Genomic DNA, 20,067 nt, shown 5'->3' with positions numbered 1-20,067 from the left:
GCATACTCTTATACGGCATAGTCCTGCTATGTGTGTTTACCAAATTTACAAAGAGAAAATGGACACTGTACTCTTTCAAATTTCCCTTTATTGCCTTAATCAGTTAATCAGGATATTATCATATAAATGAACATGGATACTGTAGTCCCTCTCCAAAAGTATAGTGTTCCAATCATTTTATTGATGATACTCTCTTCACCCTTTCCAAATTTCAGGCCTAATAAAAGCTGTCGTCTCTTCTATGGTGACTTTCTCGACTGAACCTTGATCAACCCTCATCTAGCACCTTTATTGGACTCAACTGTCACATACACATGTTTCACATTGATAAATTTCAAAGGTAATCGGAATTACTATTTCTTATTTCAATTAGATTACTTTTAGTAATTCATTGCTATCTTATTTGTTCTTTTATTTTTCCAATTTGAGAAAACTGTCAATTGTAATGGTTCACACACTTGCAACTGATGAACAAACTCAATTGAGTAATATCTAGATGCTAAAATTTAGTGCCAGAGTTCTTTTAGTTCTTGGATGCCATTAGTAAATAGTAAGTTATGCCTTCTTTATAAAAAAAATAGTAAAAAGTAAGTTGTTTTTATTTTTTTATGATATTATAGTTAATTGATCTGATTTCTATTTTGTTTTTTCTGGTTATTTAGGTCTTCATGGTACTTGTAATGTTGCAAGACCACTAAAGGGTTTTACTGTGGTAATTTGTGTTCTGGTAACTGTTGCCTTGGTGGTAAGTACATTCTTCACTTTCTTTTTTCAATGAGTTGTTAAAAGTTGAGCTTCAGTATGGAGTGATTTAATTGGGTAATTAGGCTGTCCAGGGAGTTAGGCTGGCAGGAGCTTTGTGCATCATTGTTGTTGATTTGAAGCCAAACAAATTTGACCTATGTAAGAATTTTTTTGGTACGTCTCTAGAATCCAATATAAGATCTTCAGTTCACCTGGTTTGATTCTTGATTTGCACAATTGTCCCTTTCACTATGCACAGGGGCAAGAACAAATTTAGAGGAAATTGTATCAGAAAAACAATGCCAAGTGTGCTACTGACAATACCAACCATATAGCAAAAGCAGGTACAATATTAAATCATGTTTATTACAGTTTCAAATTAATCTTATTTAATTGTTGTAAAATCATCTTAAACTTAAAATATATGCAAGTTGTATATAGCTATTTGAAAATATAGTGCCCTATGTATGACCAAGCAAAAACAATAAACAAAAATTATTGGTTTTCCTGTTTACCACCATAACCTATGAGTTCTGAATTAAGTTAGTTCTCAACATTACACATGCTACTTTATTTTCTTTCGCTCTATATTTTTCACGAAAAATACTTTTTTTTTTATACCAAAAGTCGGAAGAAAAATTTACTAACTCTGCCACAAGAAAAAACAAAGAAAAAAAACCAAGAAAGGAAGTTGAAGAATTTGATTTATTGGAAAGTGGGCTGAATTTCAATTTGTGTTGTTGTGATGGGCAGGTTGTAGAGAATAATGGAATGAGGGATCCTAACTCTGCACTGAACATTGTGTACTCAGCTGAAACTTTGAAGCAGCTTCTCCAGGATCGAATGAGAAAGGAGCTTGGGATTGCATCGGCCTAACCATGACGAGGCTGAAGCTGACTGTATCCTAACCCATCTCGGGCAGCTTGATCAGGTAATCCCTGTTCTCAAGTCTACTTGCACGTGTTTATGCACAATTGCATTAATTAAAAATATTACCAATTACGTGCGTAGACTCCTGATAGGGTTAGCTCGATGTCTTTGAGTAAAGCTTAGTGAAAAATCAAGGTATGGTGAGGGAACTTTATCCAAGAAATGAATGAATCTTTGACACACTCACAAATTCGCTCCGACGATTCTTCCCCCTTTCGATCCTTATCAGAAAATCATATGTACAAGAAAACATAATCAAGATATTTTTTCTCTCAAGTAAATCATATGTACAAGAAAACAAAATCAAGATACAAGCAGTTTGATTTCCTCATGTAAATACGAATTTGATATGCAAACAGTCAAAGACAAAATGAGAATTATAGATACTTTTTTTTTCTGATTCTTACATGTCACTGTTTCCCTTTGCAGCTCCAGACAAGAATAGCTTCAATGATAGCATTGCAGATAATCAAGTAGGTGTGACTTCCCTCCATGTTTTCCTATTGCTTTGTAAATTCTTTCCAGGATAAAATAGAAACTAGTCTATATTCAGTTCATACCATCTGAGCTACAAACATCTCAAGGTCCAATTTGCAAAGCTCAAATTTTCTGTATTTTATCATGGTTTGAAAGGTTACTGACAAGCAAAACTTTTGTTCTCTGAAATACTCTCTCTTATCAAAAGGTTACTGACAAGCAAAACTGTTTGTTTTAATTATTAAATGCTACAGTGTATTTTGATTATAGTGTATCAGTGGTACCATGAAAGCAGATAATCCCATCAATTTGTACCTAGTTTGTTTTACTTTTACACGTAGCATATGTAAATTTGAGACTCTACCATATATTTTGCTCTTTACTTTGTTTATGGTTAATAAAGATGTATTAATTTGTTAGTGCATGGTGTTTGTAAATTTGTGCTTTTGGTCCTATTTCAGTTACAGGTTAGTCAGTTAAGCTTGTCAGTAAGTAGCTAGTACTCTAATATGTATATATATTTATATTAGGCATGGTGTGTATAACTTGTAATTGTGACAGTATATGGAGGAGCTTAATGAACAATTGTGCATATGAAATGTTAGTTTTACACTTGTTGGCTATGACAAATTCATAATCTGGTATCTCCTGTAAATATGTCAGATGCTATTTATTTAACCCAGTCTTGTTTTAGACAATTTTATACTGGTTGGTTGGTTTGCCAACTAACCTACCCTGATCTTCATTTAGGGGTAATTCATGCATGATTCCTCATATATTTTTTTTTTATTTTTCATTTTATTGAGTAATTGTATAATATTTTGTGTGTTGTCAGGTCTCTAGTATAATCTACTTGGACCCTCCAGCTGCAACTGGGTTGTCTTATTCCCTTGACCATTCGGATTACACCACTGGATCAAGACAGCTGCTGATTCACACAAGTTTCTTTTGAAGGTCAGTTTTTTTTTTTTTTTTTTAATTGTTGAACTGTACTTTTCTATTTTTTTACTTTAATTTTCTTGATAAGTCTTATTTGCAACTGTCAGGGACATCATTAGTCTTATGACTGTTAGGAAATTTGAGCATGTTGATTCTCATGGATTTTAATTAACATTTGATTTGTAATATGAAGAATGTATCTAATTGGGCCATATACCATTTTGAATTCTGGTTATTTGTTGTTTTTGAATTCATGGATTGTTTAGTTTACTATTATAATTTGAACTTATTTGTTGTTTTTGAATTTATGTTATAAATTATGTTACCGAATTTTTAGTTTAGTTTACTGTTATAAATTATTTGTTTAGTATACTGTTATAAATTATGTTACCGAATTTGTTTAGTATCTAGAATAGCTCAACTTATTTGTTCAGTTTGCTGTTATAAATTATGTTACCGAATTTTTAAACACGTCTTTCAAATATACTACAATTAATTGAGTTTGAGACGAGTTCGGGCCGAGCTTAAAGAGTCCAATGGACTGAGCCGAGTCAGGCTTTACTCTTCAAAGTTGAGTTGAGCCGAGTTAGGTTTTAATGAAAGAATGAATGGGTCGGGACAAGTTTTGAGCGAGTTTCCGCTCATTAGCACCCCTAATTGCCCAGCTCAATTTTTTTTTAAATGTAATGGTAACTAGATGGTGGAACAACAGTTGCATTGTTTACAAAGCTATATTAGGTTTGCATGAATATAAAAATTAACAAGAAAAATGTTTCTCTAATTTGTCGAATCTATCACCTCTTGCCTTTATATGAGAAGTTAGTCATGGCAAGATTAGGAGTCAGCTTCAAACTTCTTGCAACAGGTGACACCCCCATAATACTGGTACTGAGCATTATACAGTCCGTAAAAACTTTGCTATTGGAGGTAGTACAACTTCTATGTTCCTTATATCAAATAAAAATGATTCGTATCTTCGTATTTTTTAGTGACAATATATCATTTATTTTTTTTGTTGCACGACTTAATTCTTTCCCTTCTGGTTGTTTCGTGTATCTAACCGGTAGAAGTCAGTCAAAGATGACTTGGCAGTTACTTATTTCAGCTGATAAGTCTATGTTATATTTTTTTTAGTTGGTCAGATCTCACAACCTTTACTCTTATTTAGTACCGATATTTGAGTTGTTTTATTATTATGTACACGAAGTTTTCTTGAAGTGGGCTGGTTTCTTAAAATGGCACGCATGCAACAACCACGATTTCCTTCCGGTCTGGTTTGTAAGATAAGTTTTCTTCACAATATATCTTTTTTTTTGTTGCACGGTTTATTTCTTCCCCTTCTAACTGTTTGGTGTACTTGACCGGTAGAAGTAAGCCAAAACTGACTTGGCCTTTACTTCTTTGAGTTGATAGGTCTTTGTTATACTTTTTTTTAGGGGGTCAGATCTCACAAGCTTTACTCTTGTTTAGTACTGATATTTGAGTTTTTCTTTTATTTATGTAGATGGGGCATTTCGTGAAGTGGGCTGCTTTCTTGGAATAGCACGCATGCAACAACCAGGATTTCCTTCCGGTCTGGTTTGTAAGATAAGTTTCCTTCACAATATATCCTTTCTTTTTTTGTTGCACGGTTTATTTCTTCCCCTTGTAGCTGTTTGGTGTACTTGACCGGTAGAAGTCAGCAAAAGCTGACTTGGCGGTTACTTATTTAGTTGATAGGTCTTTGTTATAGTTTATTTGAGGTGGTCATATCTCACAACCTTTATTGTTCTTTTGTTTATGTAGATGGAGCATTTCTTGAAGTGGTCTGCTTTCTTGGAATGACACGCATGCAAGAACCACGATTTCCTTCGGGTCTGGTTTGTAAGATAAGTTTCATTCACAATATATCCTTTCTTTTTTTATGGCACGGTTTATTTCTTCCCCTTGTAGCTGTTTGGTGTACTTGTCCGGTAGAGGTCAGCAAAAGCTGAGTTGGCAGTTACTTGTTTTAGTTGACAGGTCTTTGTTATAGTTTCTTTGAGGTGGTCATATCTGACAACCTTTATGGTTCTTTTGTTTATGTAGATGGAGCATTTCTTGAAGTGGGCTGCTTTCTTGGAATGGCACGCATGCAACAACCACGATTTCCTTCCGGTCTGGTTTGTAAGATAAGTTTCCTTCACAATATATTCTTTCTTTTTTTGTTGCACGGTTTATTGCTTGCCCTTGTAGCTGTTTGGTGTACTTGACCGGTAGAAGTCAGCAAAAGCTGACTTGGCGGTTACTTGTTTTAGTTGATAGGTCTTTGTTATAGTTTCTTTGAGGTGGTCATATCTGACAACCTTTATGGTTCTTTTGTTTACGTAGATGGAGAATTTCCTGAAGTGGGCTGCTTTCTTGGAATGACACGCATGCAACAACCATGATTTCTTTCCGGTCTGGTTTGTAAGATAAGTTTCCTTCACAATATATCCTTTCTTTTTTTGTTGCACGGTTTATTTCTTCCCCTTGTAGCTGTTTGGTGTACTTGACCGGTAGAAGTCAGCAAAAGCTGACTTGGCGGTTACTTGTTTTAGTTGATAGGTCTTTGTTATAGTTTCTTTGGGGTGGTCATATCTGACAACCTTTATGGTTCTTTTGTTTATGTAGATGGAGCATTTCTTGAAGTGGGCTGCTTTCTTGGAATGACACGCATGCAACAACCACGATTTCCTTCCGGTCTGGTTTGTAAGATAAGTTTCCTTCACAATATATCCTTTCTTTTTTTGTTGCACGGTTTATTTCTTGCCCTTCTAGCTGTTTGGTGTACTTGACCGGTAGAAGGCAGCCAAAGCTGACTTGGCCGTTACTTGTGTTACTTGATAGGTCTTTGTTATAGTTTCTTTGAGGTGGTCATATCTGACAACCTTTATGGTTCTTTTGTTTATGTAGATGGAGCATTTCTTGAACTGGGCTGCTTTCTTGGAATGGCACGCATGCAACAACCACGATTTCTTTCCGGTCTGGTTTGTAAGATAAGTTTCCTTCACAATATATTCTTTTTTTTTTGTTGCACGGTTTATTGCTTGCCCTTGTAGCTGTTTGGTGTACTTGACCGGTAGAAGTCAGCAAAAGCTGACTTGGCGGTTAGTTGTTTTAGTTGATAGGTCTTTGTTGTAGTTTCTTTGAGGTGGTCATATCTGACAACCTTTATGGTTCTTTTGTTTATGTAGATGGAGCATTTCTTGAAGTGGGCTGCTTTCTTGGAATGGCACGCATGCAACAACCACGATTTCTTTCCGGTCTGATTTGTAAGATAAGTTTCCTTCACAATATATCCTTTCTTTTTTTGTTGCACGTTTTATTTCTTGCCCTTCTAGCTGTTTGGTGTAGTTGACCGGTAGAAGTCAGCCAAAGCTGACTTGGCGGTTACTTGTGTTACTTGATAGGTCTTTGTTATAGTTTCTTTGAGGTGGTCATATCTGACAACCTTTATGGTTCTTTTGTTTATGTAGATGGAGCATTTCTTGAAGTGGGCTGCTTTCTTGGAATGACACGCATGCAACAACCACGATTTCCTTCCGGTCTGGTTTGTAAGATAAGTTTCCTTCACAATATATCATTTCTTTTTTTGTTGCACGGTTTATTTCTTCCCCTTGTAGCTGTTTGGTGTACTTGACCGGTAGAAGTCAGCAAAAGCTGACTTGGCGGTTACTTGTTTTAGTTGATAGGTCTTTGTTATAGTTTCTTTGAGGTGGTCATATCTGACAACCTTTATGGTTCTTTTGTTTACGTAGATGGAGCATATCTTGAACTGGGCTGCTTTCTTGGAATGACACGCATGCAACAACCACGATTTCCTTCCGGTCTGGTTTGTAAGATAAATTTCCTTCACAAGATATCCTTTTTTTTTTTTGTTGCACGGTTTATTTCTTTCCATTCTAGCTGTTTGGTGTACTTGACCGGTAGAAGTCAGCCAAAGGTGACTTGGCGGTTACTTGTTTTAGTTGATAGGTCTTTGTTATAGTTTCTTTGAGGTGGTCAAATCTGACAACCTTTATGGTTCTTTTGTTTATGTAGATGGAGCATTTCCTGAAGTGGGCTGCTTTCTTGGAATGGCATGCATGTAGCAACCACGATTTCCTTCCGGTCTGGTTTGTAAGATTAGTTTCCTTCACAATATATCATTTCTTTTTTTGTTGCACGGATTATTTCTTCCCCTTGTAGCTGTTTGGAGTACTTGTCCGGTAGAAGTCAGCCAAAGCTGACTTGGCGGTTACTTGTTTTAGTTGATAGGTCTTTGTTATAGATTCTTTTAGGTGGTCATATCTCACAACCTTTATTGTTCTTTTGTTGATGTAGATGGAGCGTTTCTTGATGTGGGCTGCTTTCTTAGATTGGCACGCATGCAACAACCACGATTTCCTTCCGGTCTGGTTTGTAAGATAAGTTTCATTCACAATATATCATTTCTTTTTTTGTTGCACGGTTTATTTCTTGCCCTTGTAGCTGTTTGGTGTACTTGACCGGTAGAAGTCAGCCAAAGCTGACTTGGCGGTTACTTGTGTTAGTTGATAGGTCTTTGTTATAGTTTCTTTTAGGTGGTCATATCTCACAACCTTTATTGTTCTTTTGTTTATTTAGATAGAGCATTTCTTGATGTGGGCTGCTTTCTCGGAATGAAACGCATGCAACAACCACTATTTTGTTCCGGTCTGGTTTGTCAGATAAATTTCCTTCACAAGATATCCTTTCTTTTTTTGTTGCACGGTTTATTTCTTCCCATTCTAGCTGTTTGGTGTACTTGACCGGTAGAAGTCAGCCAAAGCTGACTTTACGGTTACTTGTTTTAGTTGATAGGTCTTTGTTTTAGCTTCTTTGAGGTGGTCATATCTCACAACCATTATGGTTCTTTTATTTATGTAGATGAAACATTTCTTGAAGTGGGCTGCTTTCTTGGAATGGCACGCATGCAACAACCACGATTTCCTTCCGGTCTGGTTTCTAAGATAAGTTACCTTCACAATATATCTTTTTTTTTGTTGCACAGTTTATTTCTTCCCATTCTAGCTGTTTGGTGTACTTGACCTCTAGAAGTCAGCCAAAGCTGACTTGGCGGTTACTTGTTTTAGTTGATAGTTTTTTGTTATAGTTTCTTTTAGGTGGTCATATCTCACAACCTTTATTGTTCGTTTGTTTACGTAGATGGAGCATATCTTGAAGTAGGTTGCTTTCTTGGAATGGCACGCATGCAACAACCACGATTTCCTTCCGGTCTGGTTTCTAAGATAAGTTACCTTCACAATATATCATTTCTTTTATTGTGACACGGTTTATTTCTTCCCCTTGTAACTGTTTGGTGTACTTCACCTCTAGAAGTCAGCCAAAGCTGACTTAGCGGTTACTTGTTTTAGTTGATAGGTCTTTGTTATAGTTTCTTTTAGGTGGTCATATCTCACAACCTTTATTGTTCTTTTGTTTATTTAGATGGAGTATTTCTTGATGTGGGTTGCTTTCTTGGTATGACACGCATGCAACAACCACGATTTACTTCCGGTCTGTTTTGTAAGATAAATTTCCTTCACAATATATCCTTTCTTTTTTTGTTGCACGGTTTATTTCTTCCCATTCTAGCTGTTTGGTGTACTTGACCGGTAGAAGTCAGCCAAAGCTGACTTGACGGTTACTTTTTTTAGTTGATAGGTCTTTGTTTTAGCTTCTTTGAGGTGGTCATATCTCACAACAATTATGGTTCTTTTATTTATGTAGATGAAACATTTCTTGAAGTGGGCTGCTTTCTTGGAATAACACGCATGCAACAACCACGATTTCCTTCCGGTCTGGTTTGTAAGATAAGTTACCTTCACAATATATCTTTTTTTTTGTTGCACGGTTTATTTCTTCCCCTTCTAATTGTTTGGTGTACTTGACCGGTAAAAGTCAGCCAAAGCTGACTTGGCGGTTACTTGTTTTATTTGATTGCTCTTCGTTATAGTTTCTTTGAGGTGGTCATATCTCACAACCTTTATGGTTCTTTTGTTTATGTAGATGGAGCATTTCTTGAAGTGGGTTGCTTTTTTGGAATGGCACGCATGCCACAACCACGATTTCCTTCCGGTCTGGTTTCTAAGATAAGTTACCTTCACAATATATCATTTCTTTTATTGTGACACGGTTTATTTCTTCCCCTTGTAACTGTTTGGTGTACTTCACCTCTAGAAGTCAGCCAAAGCTGACTTAGCGGTTACTTGTTTTAGTTGATAGGTCTTTGTTATAGTTTCTTTTAGGTGGTCATATCTCACAACCTTTATTGTTCTTTTGTTTATTTAGATGGAGTATTTCTTGATGTGGGTTGCTTTCTTGGTATGACACGCATGCAACAACCACGATTTACTTCCGGTCTGTTTTGTAAGATAAATTTTCTTCACAATATATCCTTTCTTTTTTTGTTGCACGGTTTATTTCTTCCCATTCTAGCTGTTTGGTGTACTTGACCGGTAGAAGTCAGCCAAAGCTGACTTGACGGTTACTTTTTTTAGTTGATAGGTCTTTGTTTTAGCTTCTTTGAGGTGGTCATATCTCACAACAATTATGGTTCTTTTATTTATGTAGATGAAACATTTCTTGAAGTGGGCTGCTTTCTTGGAATAACACGCATGCAACAACCACGATTTCCTTCCGGTCTGGTTTGTAAGATAAGTTACCTTCACAATATATCTTTTTTTTTGTTGCACGGTTTATTTCTTCCCCTTCTAATTGTTTGGTGTACTTGACCGGTAAAAGTCAGCCAAAGCTGACTTGGCGGTTACTTGTTTTATTTGATTGCTCTTCGTTATAGTTTCTTTGAGGTGGTCATATCTCACAACCTTTATGGTTCTTTTGTTTATGTAGATGGAACATTTCTTGAAGTGTGCTGCTTTCTTGGAATGACACGCATGCAACAACCACGATTTCCTTCCGGTCTGGTTTGTAAGATAAGTTTCCTTCACAATATATCCTTTCTTTTTTTGTTGCACGGTTTATTTCTTCCCTTTCTAGCTGTTTGGTGTACTTGACTTGTAGAAGTCAGCCAAAGCTGACTTGGCGGTTACTTGTTTTAGTTGATAGGTCTTTGTTATAGTTTCTTTTAGGTGGTCATATCTCACAACCTTTATTGTTCTTTTGTTTATTTAGATAGAGCATTTCTTGATGTGGGCTGCTTTCTCGGAATGAAACGCATGCAACAACCACTATTTTGTTCCGGTCTGGTTTGTCAGATAAATTTCCTTCACAAGATATCCTTTCTTTTTTTGTTGCACGGTTTATTTCTTCCCATTCTAGCTGTTTGGTGTACTTGACCGGTAGAAGTCAGCCAAAGCTGACTTTACGGTTACTTGTTTTAGTTGATAGGTCTTTGTTTTAGCTTCTTTGAGGTGGTCATATCTCACAACCATTATGGTTCTTTTATTTATGTAGATGAAACATTTCTTGAAGTGGGCTGCTTTCTTGGAATGGCACGCATGCAACAACCACGATTTCCTTCCGGTCTGGTTTCTAAGATAAGTTACCTTCACAATATATCTTTTTTTTTGTTGCACAGTTTATTTCTTCCCATTCTAGCTGTTTGGTGTACTTGACCTCTAGAAGTCAGCCAAAGCTGACTTGGCGGTTACTTGTTTTAGTTGATAGTTTTTTGTTATAGTTTCTTTTAGGTGGTCATATCTCACAACCTTTATTGTTCGTTTGTTTACGTAGATGGAGCATATCTTGAAGTAGGTTGCTTTCTTGGAATGGCACGCATGCAACAACCACGATTTCCTTCCGGTCTGGTTTCTAAGATAAGTTACCTTCACAATATATCATTTCTTTTATTGTGACACGGTTTATTTCTTCCCCTTGTAACTGTTTGGTGTACTTCACCTCTAGAAGTCAGCCAAAGCTGACTTAGCGGTTACTTGTTTTAGTTGATAGGTCTTTGTTATAGTTTCTTTTAGGTGGTCATATCTCACAACCTTTATTGTTCTTTTGTTTATTTAGATGGAGTATTTCTTGATGTGGGTTGCTTTCTTGGTATGACACGCATGCAACAACCACGATTTACTTCCGGTCTGTTTTGTAAGATAAATTTCCTTCACAATATATCCTTTCTTTTTTTGTTGCACGGTTTATTTCTTCCCATTCTAGCTGTTTGGTGTACTTGACCGGTAGAAGTCAGCCAAAGCTGACTTGACGGTTACTTTTTTTAGTTGATAGGTCTTTGTTTTAGCTTCTTTGAGGTGGTCATATCTCACAACAATTATGGTTCTTTTATTTATGTAGATGAAACATTTCTTGAAGTGGGCTGCTTTCTTGGAATAACACGCATGCAACAACCACGATTTCCTTCCGGTCTGGTTTGTAAGATAAGTTACCTTCACAATATATCTTTTTTTTTGTTGCACGGTTTATTTCTTCCCCTTCTAATTGTTTGGTGTACTTGACCGGTAAAAGTCAGCCAAAGCTGACTTGGCGGTTACTTGTTTTATTTGATTGCTCTTCGTTATAGTTTCTTTGAGGTGGTCATATCTCACAACCTTTATGGTTCTTTTGTTTATGTAGATGGAGCATTTCTTGAAGTGGGTTGCTTTTTTGGAATGGCACGCATGCCACAACCACGATTTCCTTCCGGTCTGGTTTGTAAGATAAGTTTCCTTCACAATATATCCTTTCTTTTATTGTGACACGGTTTATTTCTTCCCCTTCTAGCTGTTTGGTGTACTGGACCGGTAGAAGTCAGCCAAAGCTGACTTGGCGGTTACTTGTTTTAGTTGATAGTTTTTTGTTATAGTTTCTTTTAGGTGGTCATATCTCACAACCTTTATTGTTCTTTTGTTTATTTAGATGAAGCATTTCTTGAAGTGAGCTGCTTTCTTGGAATGACACGCATGCAACAACCACAATTTCCTTCCGGTCTGGTTTGTAAGATAAATTTCCTTCACAAGATATCGTTTCTTTTTTTGTTGCACGGTTTATTTCTTCCCATTCTAGCTGTTTGGTGTACTTGACCGGTAGAAGTCAGCCAAAGCTGACTTGGCGGTTTCTTCTTTTAGTTGATAGATATTTGTTATAGTTTTTTTTAGGTGGTCATATCTCACAACATTTATGGTTCGTTTGTTTACGTAGATGGAGCATATCTTGAAGTTGGTTGCTTTCTTGGAATGACACGCATGCAACAACCACGATTTCCTTCCGGTCTGGTTTGTAAGATAAGTTTCCTTCACAATATATCCTTTCTTTTTTTGTTGCACGGTTTATTTCTTCCCTTTCTAGCTGTTTGGTGTACTTGACTTGTAGAAGTCAGCCAAAGCTGACTTGGCGGTTTACTTGTTTTAGTTGATAGTTCTTTGTTATAGTTTCTTTTAGGTGGTCATATCTCGCAACCTTTATGGTTCTTTTGTTTACGTAGATGGAGCATTTCTTGAAGTGAGCTGCTTTCTTGGAATGGCACGCATGCAACAACCACGATTTCATTCCGGTCTGGTTTGTAAGATAAGTTTCCTTCACAATATATTCTTTTTTTTGTTCCACGGTTTATTTCTTCCCCTTCTAGCTGTTTGGTGTACTTGACCGGTAGAAGTCAGCCAAAGCTGACTTGGCGGTTACTTGTTTTAGTTGATAGGTCTTTGTTATAGTTTCTTTGAGGTGGTCATATCTCACAACCTTTATGGTTCTTTTGTTTGTGTAGATGAAGAATTTCTTGAAGTGGGTTGCTTTCTTGGAATGGCACGCATGCAACAACCACGATTTCCTTCCGGTCTGGTTTGTAAGATAAGTTTCCTTCACAATATATCATTTCTTTTTTTGTTGCACGGTTTATTTCCTCCCCTTCTAGCTGTTTGGTGTACTTGACCGGTAGAAGTCAGCTAAAGCTGACTTGGCGGTTACTTGTTTTAGTTGATAGGTCTTTGTTATAGTTTCTTTGAGGTTGTCATATCTCACAATTTTTATGTTTCTTTTGTTTATGTAGATGGAGCATTTCTTGAAGTGAGCTGCTTTTTGGAATGGCACGCATGCAACAACCACGATTTCCTTCCGGTCTAGTTTGTAAGATAAGTTACCTTCACAATATATCCTTTTTTTTTGTTGCACGGTTTATTTCCTCCCCTTCTAGCTGTTTGGTGTACTTGACCGGTAGAAGTCAGCCAAAGCTGACTTGACGGTTACTTGTTTTAGTTGATAGGTCTTTGTTTTAGTTTCTTTGAGATGGTCATATCTCACAACCATTATGGTTCTTTTATTTATGTAGATTAAACAATTCTTGCAGTGGGCTGCTTTCTTAGAATGGCACGCATGCAACAACCACGATTTCCTTCCGGTCTGGTTTGTAAGATAAGTTACCTTCACAATATATCATTTCTTTTATTGTGACACGGTTTATTTTTTCCCCTTCTAGCTGTTTGGTGTACTTGACCTCTAGAAGTTAGCCAAAGCTGACTTGGCGGTTACTTGTTTTAGTTGATAGTTTTTTGTTATAGTTTCTTTTAGGTGGTCATATCTCACAACCTTTATTAGTCTTTTGTTTATTTAGATGGAGCATTTCTTGAAGTGGGTTGCTTTTTTGGAATGGCACGCATGCCACAACCACGATTTCCTTCCGGTCTGGTTTGTAAGATAAGTTTCCTTCACAATATATCCTTTCTTTTATTGTGACACGGTTTATTTCTTCCCCTTCTAGCTGTTTGGTGTACTGGACCGGTAGAAGTCAGCCAAAGCTGACTTGGCGGTTACTTGTTTTAGTTGATAGTTTTTTGTTATAGTTTCTTTTAGGTGGTCATATCTCACAACCTTTATTGTTCTTTTGTTTATTTAGATGAAGCATTTCTTGAAGTGAGCTGCTTTCTTGGAATGACACGCATGCAACAACCACAATTTCCTTCCGGTCTGGTTTGTAAGATAAATTTCCTTCACAAGATATCGTTTCTTTTTTTGTTGCACGGTTTATTTCTTCCCATTCTAGCTGTTTGGTGTACTTGACCGGTAGAAGTCAGCCAAAGCTGAATTGGCGGTTTCTTCTTTTAGTTGATAGATATTTGTTATAGTTTTTTTTAGGTGGTCATATCTCACAACATTTATGGTTCGTTTGTTTACGTAGATGGAGCATATCTTGAAGTTGGTTGCTTTCTTGGAATGACACGCATGCAACAACCACGATTTCCTTCCGGTCTGGTTTGTAAGATAAGTTTCCTTCACAATATATCCTTTCTTTTTTTGTTGCACGGTTTATTTCTTCCCTTTCTAGCTGTTTGGTGTACTTGACTTGTAGAAGTCAGCCAAAGCTGACTTGGCGGTTTACTTGTTTTAGTTGATAGTTCTTTGTTATAGTTTCTTTTAGGTGGTCATATCTCGCAACCTTTATGGTTCTTTTGTTTACGTAGATGGAGCATTTCTTGAAGTGAGCTGCTTTCTTGGAATGGCACGCATGCAACAACCACGATTTCATTCCGGTCTGGTTTGTAAGATAAGTTTCCTTCACAATATATTCTTTTTTTTGTTCCACGGTTTATTTCTTCCCCTTCTAGCTGTTTGGTGTACTTGACCGGTAGAAGTCAGCCAAAGCTGACTTGGCGGTTACTTGTTTTAGTTGATAGGTCTTTGTTATAGTTTCTTTGAGGTGGTCATATCTCACAACCTTTATGGTTCTTTTGTTTGTGTAGATGAAGAATTTCTTGAAGTGGGTTGCTTTCTTGGAATGGCACGCATGCAACAACCACGATTTCCTTCCGGTCTGGTTTGTAAGATAAGTTTCCTTCACAATATATCATTTCTTTTTTTGTTGCACGGTTTATTTCCTCCCCTTCTAGCTGTTTGGTGTACTTGACCGGTAGAAGTCAGCTAAAGCTGACTTGGCGGTTACTTGTTTTAGTTGATAGGTCTTTGTTATAGTTTCTTTGAGGTTGTCATATCTCACAATTTTTATGTTTCTTTTGTTTATGTAGATGGAGCATTTCTTGAAGTGAGCTGCTTTTTGGAATGGCACGCATGCAACAACCACGATTTCCTTCCGGTCTGGTTTGTAAGATAAGTTACCTTCACAATATATCCTTTTTTTTTGTTGCACGGTTTATTTCCTCCCCTTCTAGCTGTTTGGTGTACTTGACCGGTAGAAGTCAGCCAAAGCTGACTTGACGGTTACTTGTTTTAGTTGATAGGTCTTTGTTTTAGTTTCTTTGAGATGGTCATATCTCACAACCATTATGGTTCTTTTATTTATGTAGATTAAACATTTCTTGTAGTGGGCTGCTTTCTTAGAATGGCACGCATGCAACAACCACGATTTCCTTCCGGTCTGGTTTGTAAGATAAGTTACCTTCACAATATATCATTTCTTTTATTGTGACACGGTTTATTTTTTCCCCTTCTAGCTGTTTGGTGTACTTGACCTCTAGAAGTTAGCCAAAGCTGACTTGGCGGTTACTTGTTTTAGTTGATAGTTTTTTGTTATATTTTCTTTTAGGTGGTCATATCTCACAACCTTTATTGGTCTTTTGTTTATTTAGATGGAGCATTTCTTGATGTGGGCTGCTTTCTTGGAATGGCACGCATGCAACAACCACGATTTCCTTCCGGTCTGGTTTGTAAGATAAATTTCCTTCACAAGATATCCTTTCTTTTTTTGTTGCACGGTTTATTTCTTCCCATTCTAGCTGTTTGGTGTACTGGACCGGTAGAAGTCAGCCAAAGCTGACTTGGCGGTTACTTGTTTTAGTTGATAGTTTTTTGTTATAGTTTCTTTTAGGTGGTCATATCTCACAACCTTTATTGTTCTTTTGTTTATTTAGATGAAGCATTTCTTGAAGTGAGCTGCTTTCTTGGAATGACACGCATGCAACAACCACAATTTCCTTCCGGTCTGGTTTGTAAGATAAATTTCCTTCACAAGATATCGTTTCTTTTTTTGTTGCACGGTTTATTTCTTCCCATTCTAGCTGTTTGGTGTACTTGACCGGTAGAAGTCAGCCAAAGCTGAATTGGCGGTTTCTTCTTTTAGTTGATAGATATTTGTTATAGTTTTTTTTAGGTGGTCATATCTCACAACATTTATGGTTCGTTTGTTTACGTAGATGGAGCATATCTTGAAGTTGGTTGCTTTCTTGGAATGACACGCATGCAACAACCACGATTTCCTTCCGGTCTGGTTTGTAAGATAAGTTTCCTTCACAATATATCCTTTCTTTTTTTGTTGCACGGTTTATTTCTTCCCTTTCTAGCTGTTTGGTGTACTTGACTTCTAGAAGTCAGCCAAAGCTGACTTGGCGGTTTACTTGTTTTAGTTGATAGTTCTTTGTTATAGTTTCTTTTAGGTGGTCATATCTCGCAACCTTTATGGTTCTTTTGTTTACGTAGATGGAGCATTTCTTGAAGTGAGCTGCTTTCTTGGAATGGCACGCATGCAACAACCACGATTTCATTCCGGTCTGGTTTGTAAGATAAGTTTCCTTCACAATATATTCTTTTTTTTGTTCCACGGTTTATTTCTTCCCCTTCTAGCTGTTTGGTGTACTTGACCGGTAGAAGTCAGCCAAAGCTGACTTGGCGGTTACTTGTTTTAGTTGATAGGTCTTTGTTATAGTTTCTTTGAGGTGGTCATATCTCACAACCTTTATGGTTCTTTTGTTTGTGTAGATGAAGAATTTCTTGAAGTGGGTTGCTTTCTTGGAATGGCACGCATGCAACAACCACGATTTCCTTCCGGTCTGGTTTGTAAGATAAGTTTCCTTCACAATATATCATTTCTTTTTTTGTTGCACGGTTTATTTCCTCCCCTTCTAGCTGTTTGGTGTACTTGACCGGTAGAAGTCAGCTAAAGCTGACTTGGCGGTTACTTGTTTTAGTTGATAGGTCTTTGTTATAGTTTCTTTGAGGTTGTCATATCTCACAATTTTTATGTTTCTTTTGTTTATGTAGATGGAGCATTTCTTGAAGTGAGCTGCTTTTTGGAATGGCACGCATGCAACAACCACGATTTCCTTCCGGTCTGGTTTGTAAGATAAGTTACCTTCACAATATATCCTTTTTTTTTGTTGCACGGTTTATTTCCTCCCCTTCTAGCTGTTTGGTGTACTTGACCGGTAGAAGTCAGCCAAAGCTGACTTGACGGTTACTTGTTTTAGTTGATAGGTCTTTGTTTTAGTTTCTTTGAGATGGTCATATCTCACAACCATTATGGTTCTTTTATTTATGTAGATTAAACATTTCTTGTAGTGGGCTGCTTTCTTAGAATGGCACGCATGCAACAACCACGATTTCCTTCCGGTCTGGTTTGTAAGATAAGTTACCTTCACAATATATCATTTCTTTTATTGTGACACGGTTTATTTTTTCCCCTTCTAGCTGTTTGGTGTACTTGACCTCTAGAAGTTAGCCAAAGCTGACTTGGCGGTTACTTGTTTTAGTTGATAGTTTTTTGTTATATTTTCTTTTAGGTGGTCATATCTCACAACCTTTATTGGTCTTTTGTTTATTTAGATGGAGCATTTCTTGATGTGGGCTGCTTTCTTGGAATGACACGCATGCAACAACCACGATTTCCTTCCGGTCTGGTTTGTAAGATAAATTTCCTTCACAAGATATCCTTTCTTTTTTTGTTGCACGGTTTATTTCTTCCCATTCTAGCTGTTTGGTGTACTTGACCTGTAGAAGTCAGCCAAAGCTGACTTGGCGGTTTCTTGTTTTAGTTGATAGGTCTTTGTTAGAGTTTTTTTTAGGTGGTCATATCTCACAACATTTATGGTTCGTTTGTTTATGTAGATGGAGCATATCTTGAAGTGGGTTGCTTTCTTGAAATGACACGCATGCAACAACCACGATTTCCTTCCGGTCTGGTTTGTAAGATAAGTTTCATTCACAATATATCATTTCTTTTTTTGTTGCACGGTTTATTTCTTTCCCTTCTAGCTGTTTGGTGTACTTGACCGGTAGAAGTCAGCCAAAGCTGACTTGCCGGTTACTTGTTTTAGTTGATAGGTCTTTGTTATAGTTCTTTTAGGTGGTCATATCTCACAACCTTTATTGTTATTTTGTTTATTTAGATGGAGCATTTCTTGAAGTGGGCTTCTTTCTTGGAATGACACGCATGCAACAACCACGATTTCCTTCCGGTCTGGTTTGTTAAATAAATTTCCTTCACAAGATATCCTTTCTTTTTTTGTTGCACGGTTTATTTCTTCCCATTCCAGCAGTTTGGTGTACTTGACCGGTAGAAGTCAGCCAAAGCTGACTTGGCGGTTACTTGTTTTTGTTGATAGGTCTTTGTTATAGTTTCTTTTAGGTGGTGATATGTCACAACCTTTATGGTTCTTTTGTTTATGTAGATGGAACATTTCTTGAAGTGTGCTGCTTTCTTGGAATGACACGCATGCAACAACCACGATTTCCTTCCGGTCTGGTTTGTAAGATAAATTTCCTTCACAAGATATCCTTTCTTTTTTTGTTGCACGGTTTATTTCTTCCCATTCTAGCTGTTTGGTGTACTTGACCGGTAGAAGTCAGCCAAAGCTGACTTGGCGGTTACTTGTTTTAGTTGATAGGTCTTTGTTATAGTTTCTTTTAGGTGGTCGTATCTCACAACCTTTATGGTTCTTTTGTTTATGTAGATGGAACATTTCTTGAAGTGTGCTGCTTTTCTTGGAATGGCACGCATGCAACAACCACGATTTCATTCCGGTCTGGTTTGTAAGATAAGTTTCCTTCACAATATATCCTTTTTTTTGTTCCACGGTTTATTTCTTCCCTTTCTAGCTGTTTGGTGTACTTGACCGGTAGAAGTCAGCCAAAGCTGACTTGGTGGTTACTTGTTTTAGTTGATAGGTCTTTGTTACAGTTTCTTTGAGGTGGTTATATCTCACAATTTTTATGGTTCTTTTGTTTATGTAGATGGAGCATTTCTTGAAGTGAGCTGCTTTCTTGGAATGGTACGCATGCAACAACCACGATTTCCTTCCGGTCTGGTTTGTAAGATAAGTTTCCTTCACAATATATCATTTTTTTTTGTTGCACGGTTTATTTCTTCCCCTTCTAGCTGTTTGGTGTACTTGACCGGTAGAGGTCAGCCAAAGCTGACTTGGCGGTTACTTGTTTTAGTTGATAGGTCTTTGTTATAGTTTCTTTGAGGTGGTCATATCTCACAACCTTTATGGTTCTTTTGTTTATGTAGATGAAGTATTTCTTGAAGTGGGTTGCTTTCTTGGAATGGCACGCATGCAACAACCACGATTTCCTTCCGGTCTGGTTTGTAAGATAAGTTTATTTCACAATATATCCTTTCTTTTTTTGTTGGACGGTTTATTTCTTCGCCTTCTAGCTGTTTGGTGTACTTGACCGGTAGAACTCAGCCAAAGCTGACTTGGCGGTTACTTGTTTTAGTTGATAGGTCTTTGTTATAGTTTCTTTTAGGTGGTCAGCTCTAACAACCTTTATGGATATTTTGTTTATGTAGATGGATGTTTTTTTGAAGTGAGTTGATTTCTTGGAATGGCACGCATGCAACAACCACGATTTCCTTCCGGTCTGGTTTGTAAGATAAGTTTCATTCACAATATATCATTTCTTTTTTTGTTGCACGGTTTATTTCTTTCCCTTCTAGCTGTTTGGTGTACTTGACCGGTAGAAGTCAGCCAAAGCTGACTTGCCGGTTACTTGTTTTAGTTGATAGGTCTTTGTTATAGTTCTTTTAGGTGGTCATATCTCACAACCTTTATTGTTATTTTGTCTATTTAGATAGAGCATTTCTTGAAGTGGGCTTCTTTCTTGGAATGACACGCATGCAACAACCACGATTTCCTTCCGGTCTGGTTTGTTAAATAAATTTCCTTCACAAGATATCCTTTCTTTTTTTGTTGCACGGTTTATTTCTTCCCATTCCAGCAGTTTGGTGTACTTGACCGGTAGAAGTCAGCCAAAGCTGACTTGGCGGTTACTTGTTTTTGTTGATAGGTCTTTGTTATAGTTTCTTTTAGGTGGTGATATCTCACAACCTTTATGGTTCTTTTGTTTATGTAG

General features: G+C 37.0%; 1 long non-coding RNA gene across 1 annotated transcript; it reads left to right on the top strand.

Annotated features, from left to right (window-relative positions):
* The first annotated feature begins 127 nt into the window (after nucleotides 1-127).
* Nucleotides 128-1,746, top strand: LOC144575686 (uncharacterized). The gene is made up of 4 exons (XR_013518496.1): nucleotides 128-340; nucleotides 663-745; nucleotides 828-1,088; nucleotides 1,498-1,746. It is a non-coding gene; the product is annotated as an uncharacterized LOC144575686 (long non-coding RNA).
* The last annotated feature ends 18,321 nt before the right edge of the window (nucleotides 1,747-20,067 follow it).

Source organism: Carex rostrata, chromosome 24 (genome assembly GCF_964058835.1).
Source record: "Carex rostrata chromosome 24, lpCarRost1.2, whole genome shotgun sequence".
In the NCBI taxonomy this organism is placed as follows: Eukaryota; Viridiplantae; Streptophyta; class Magnoliopsida; order Poales; family Cyperaceae; genus Carex; species Carex rostrata.
This window is presented reverse-complemented; position numbering and strand designations above follow the sequence as displayed.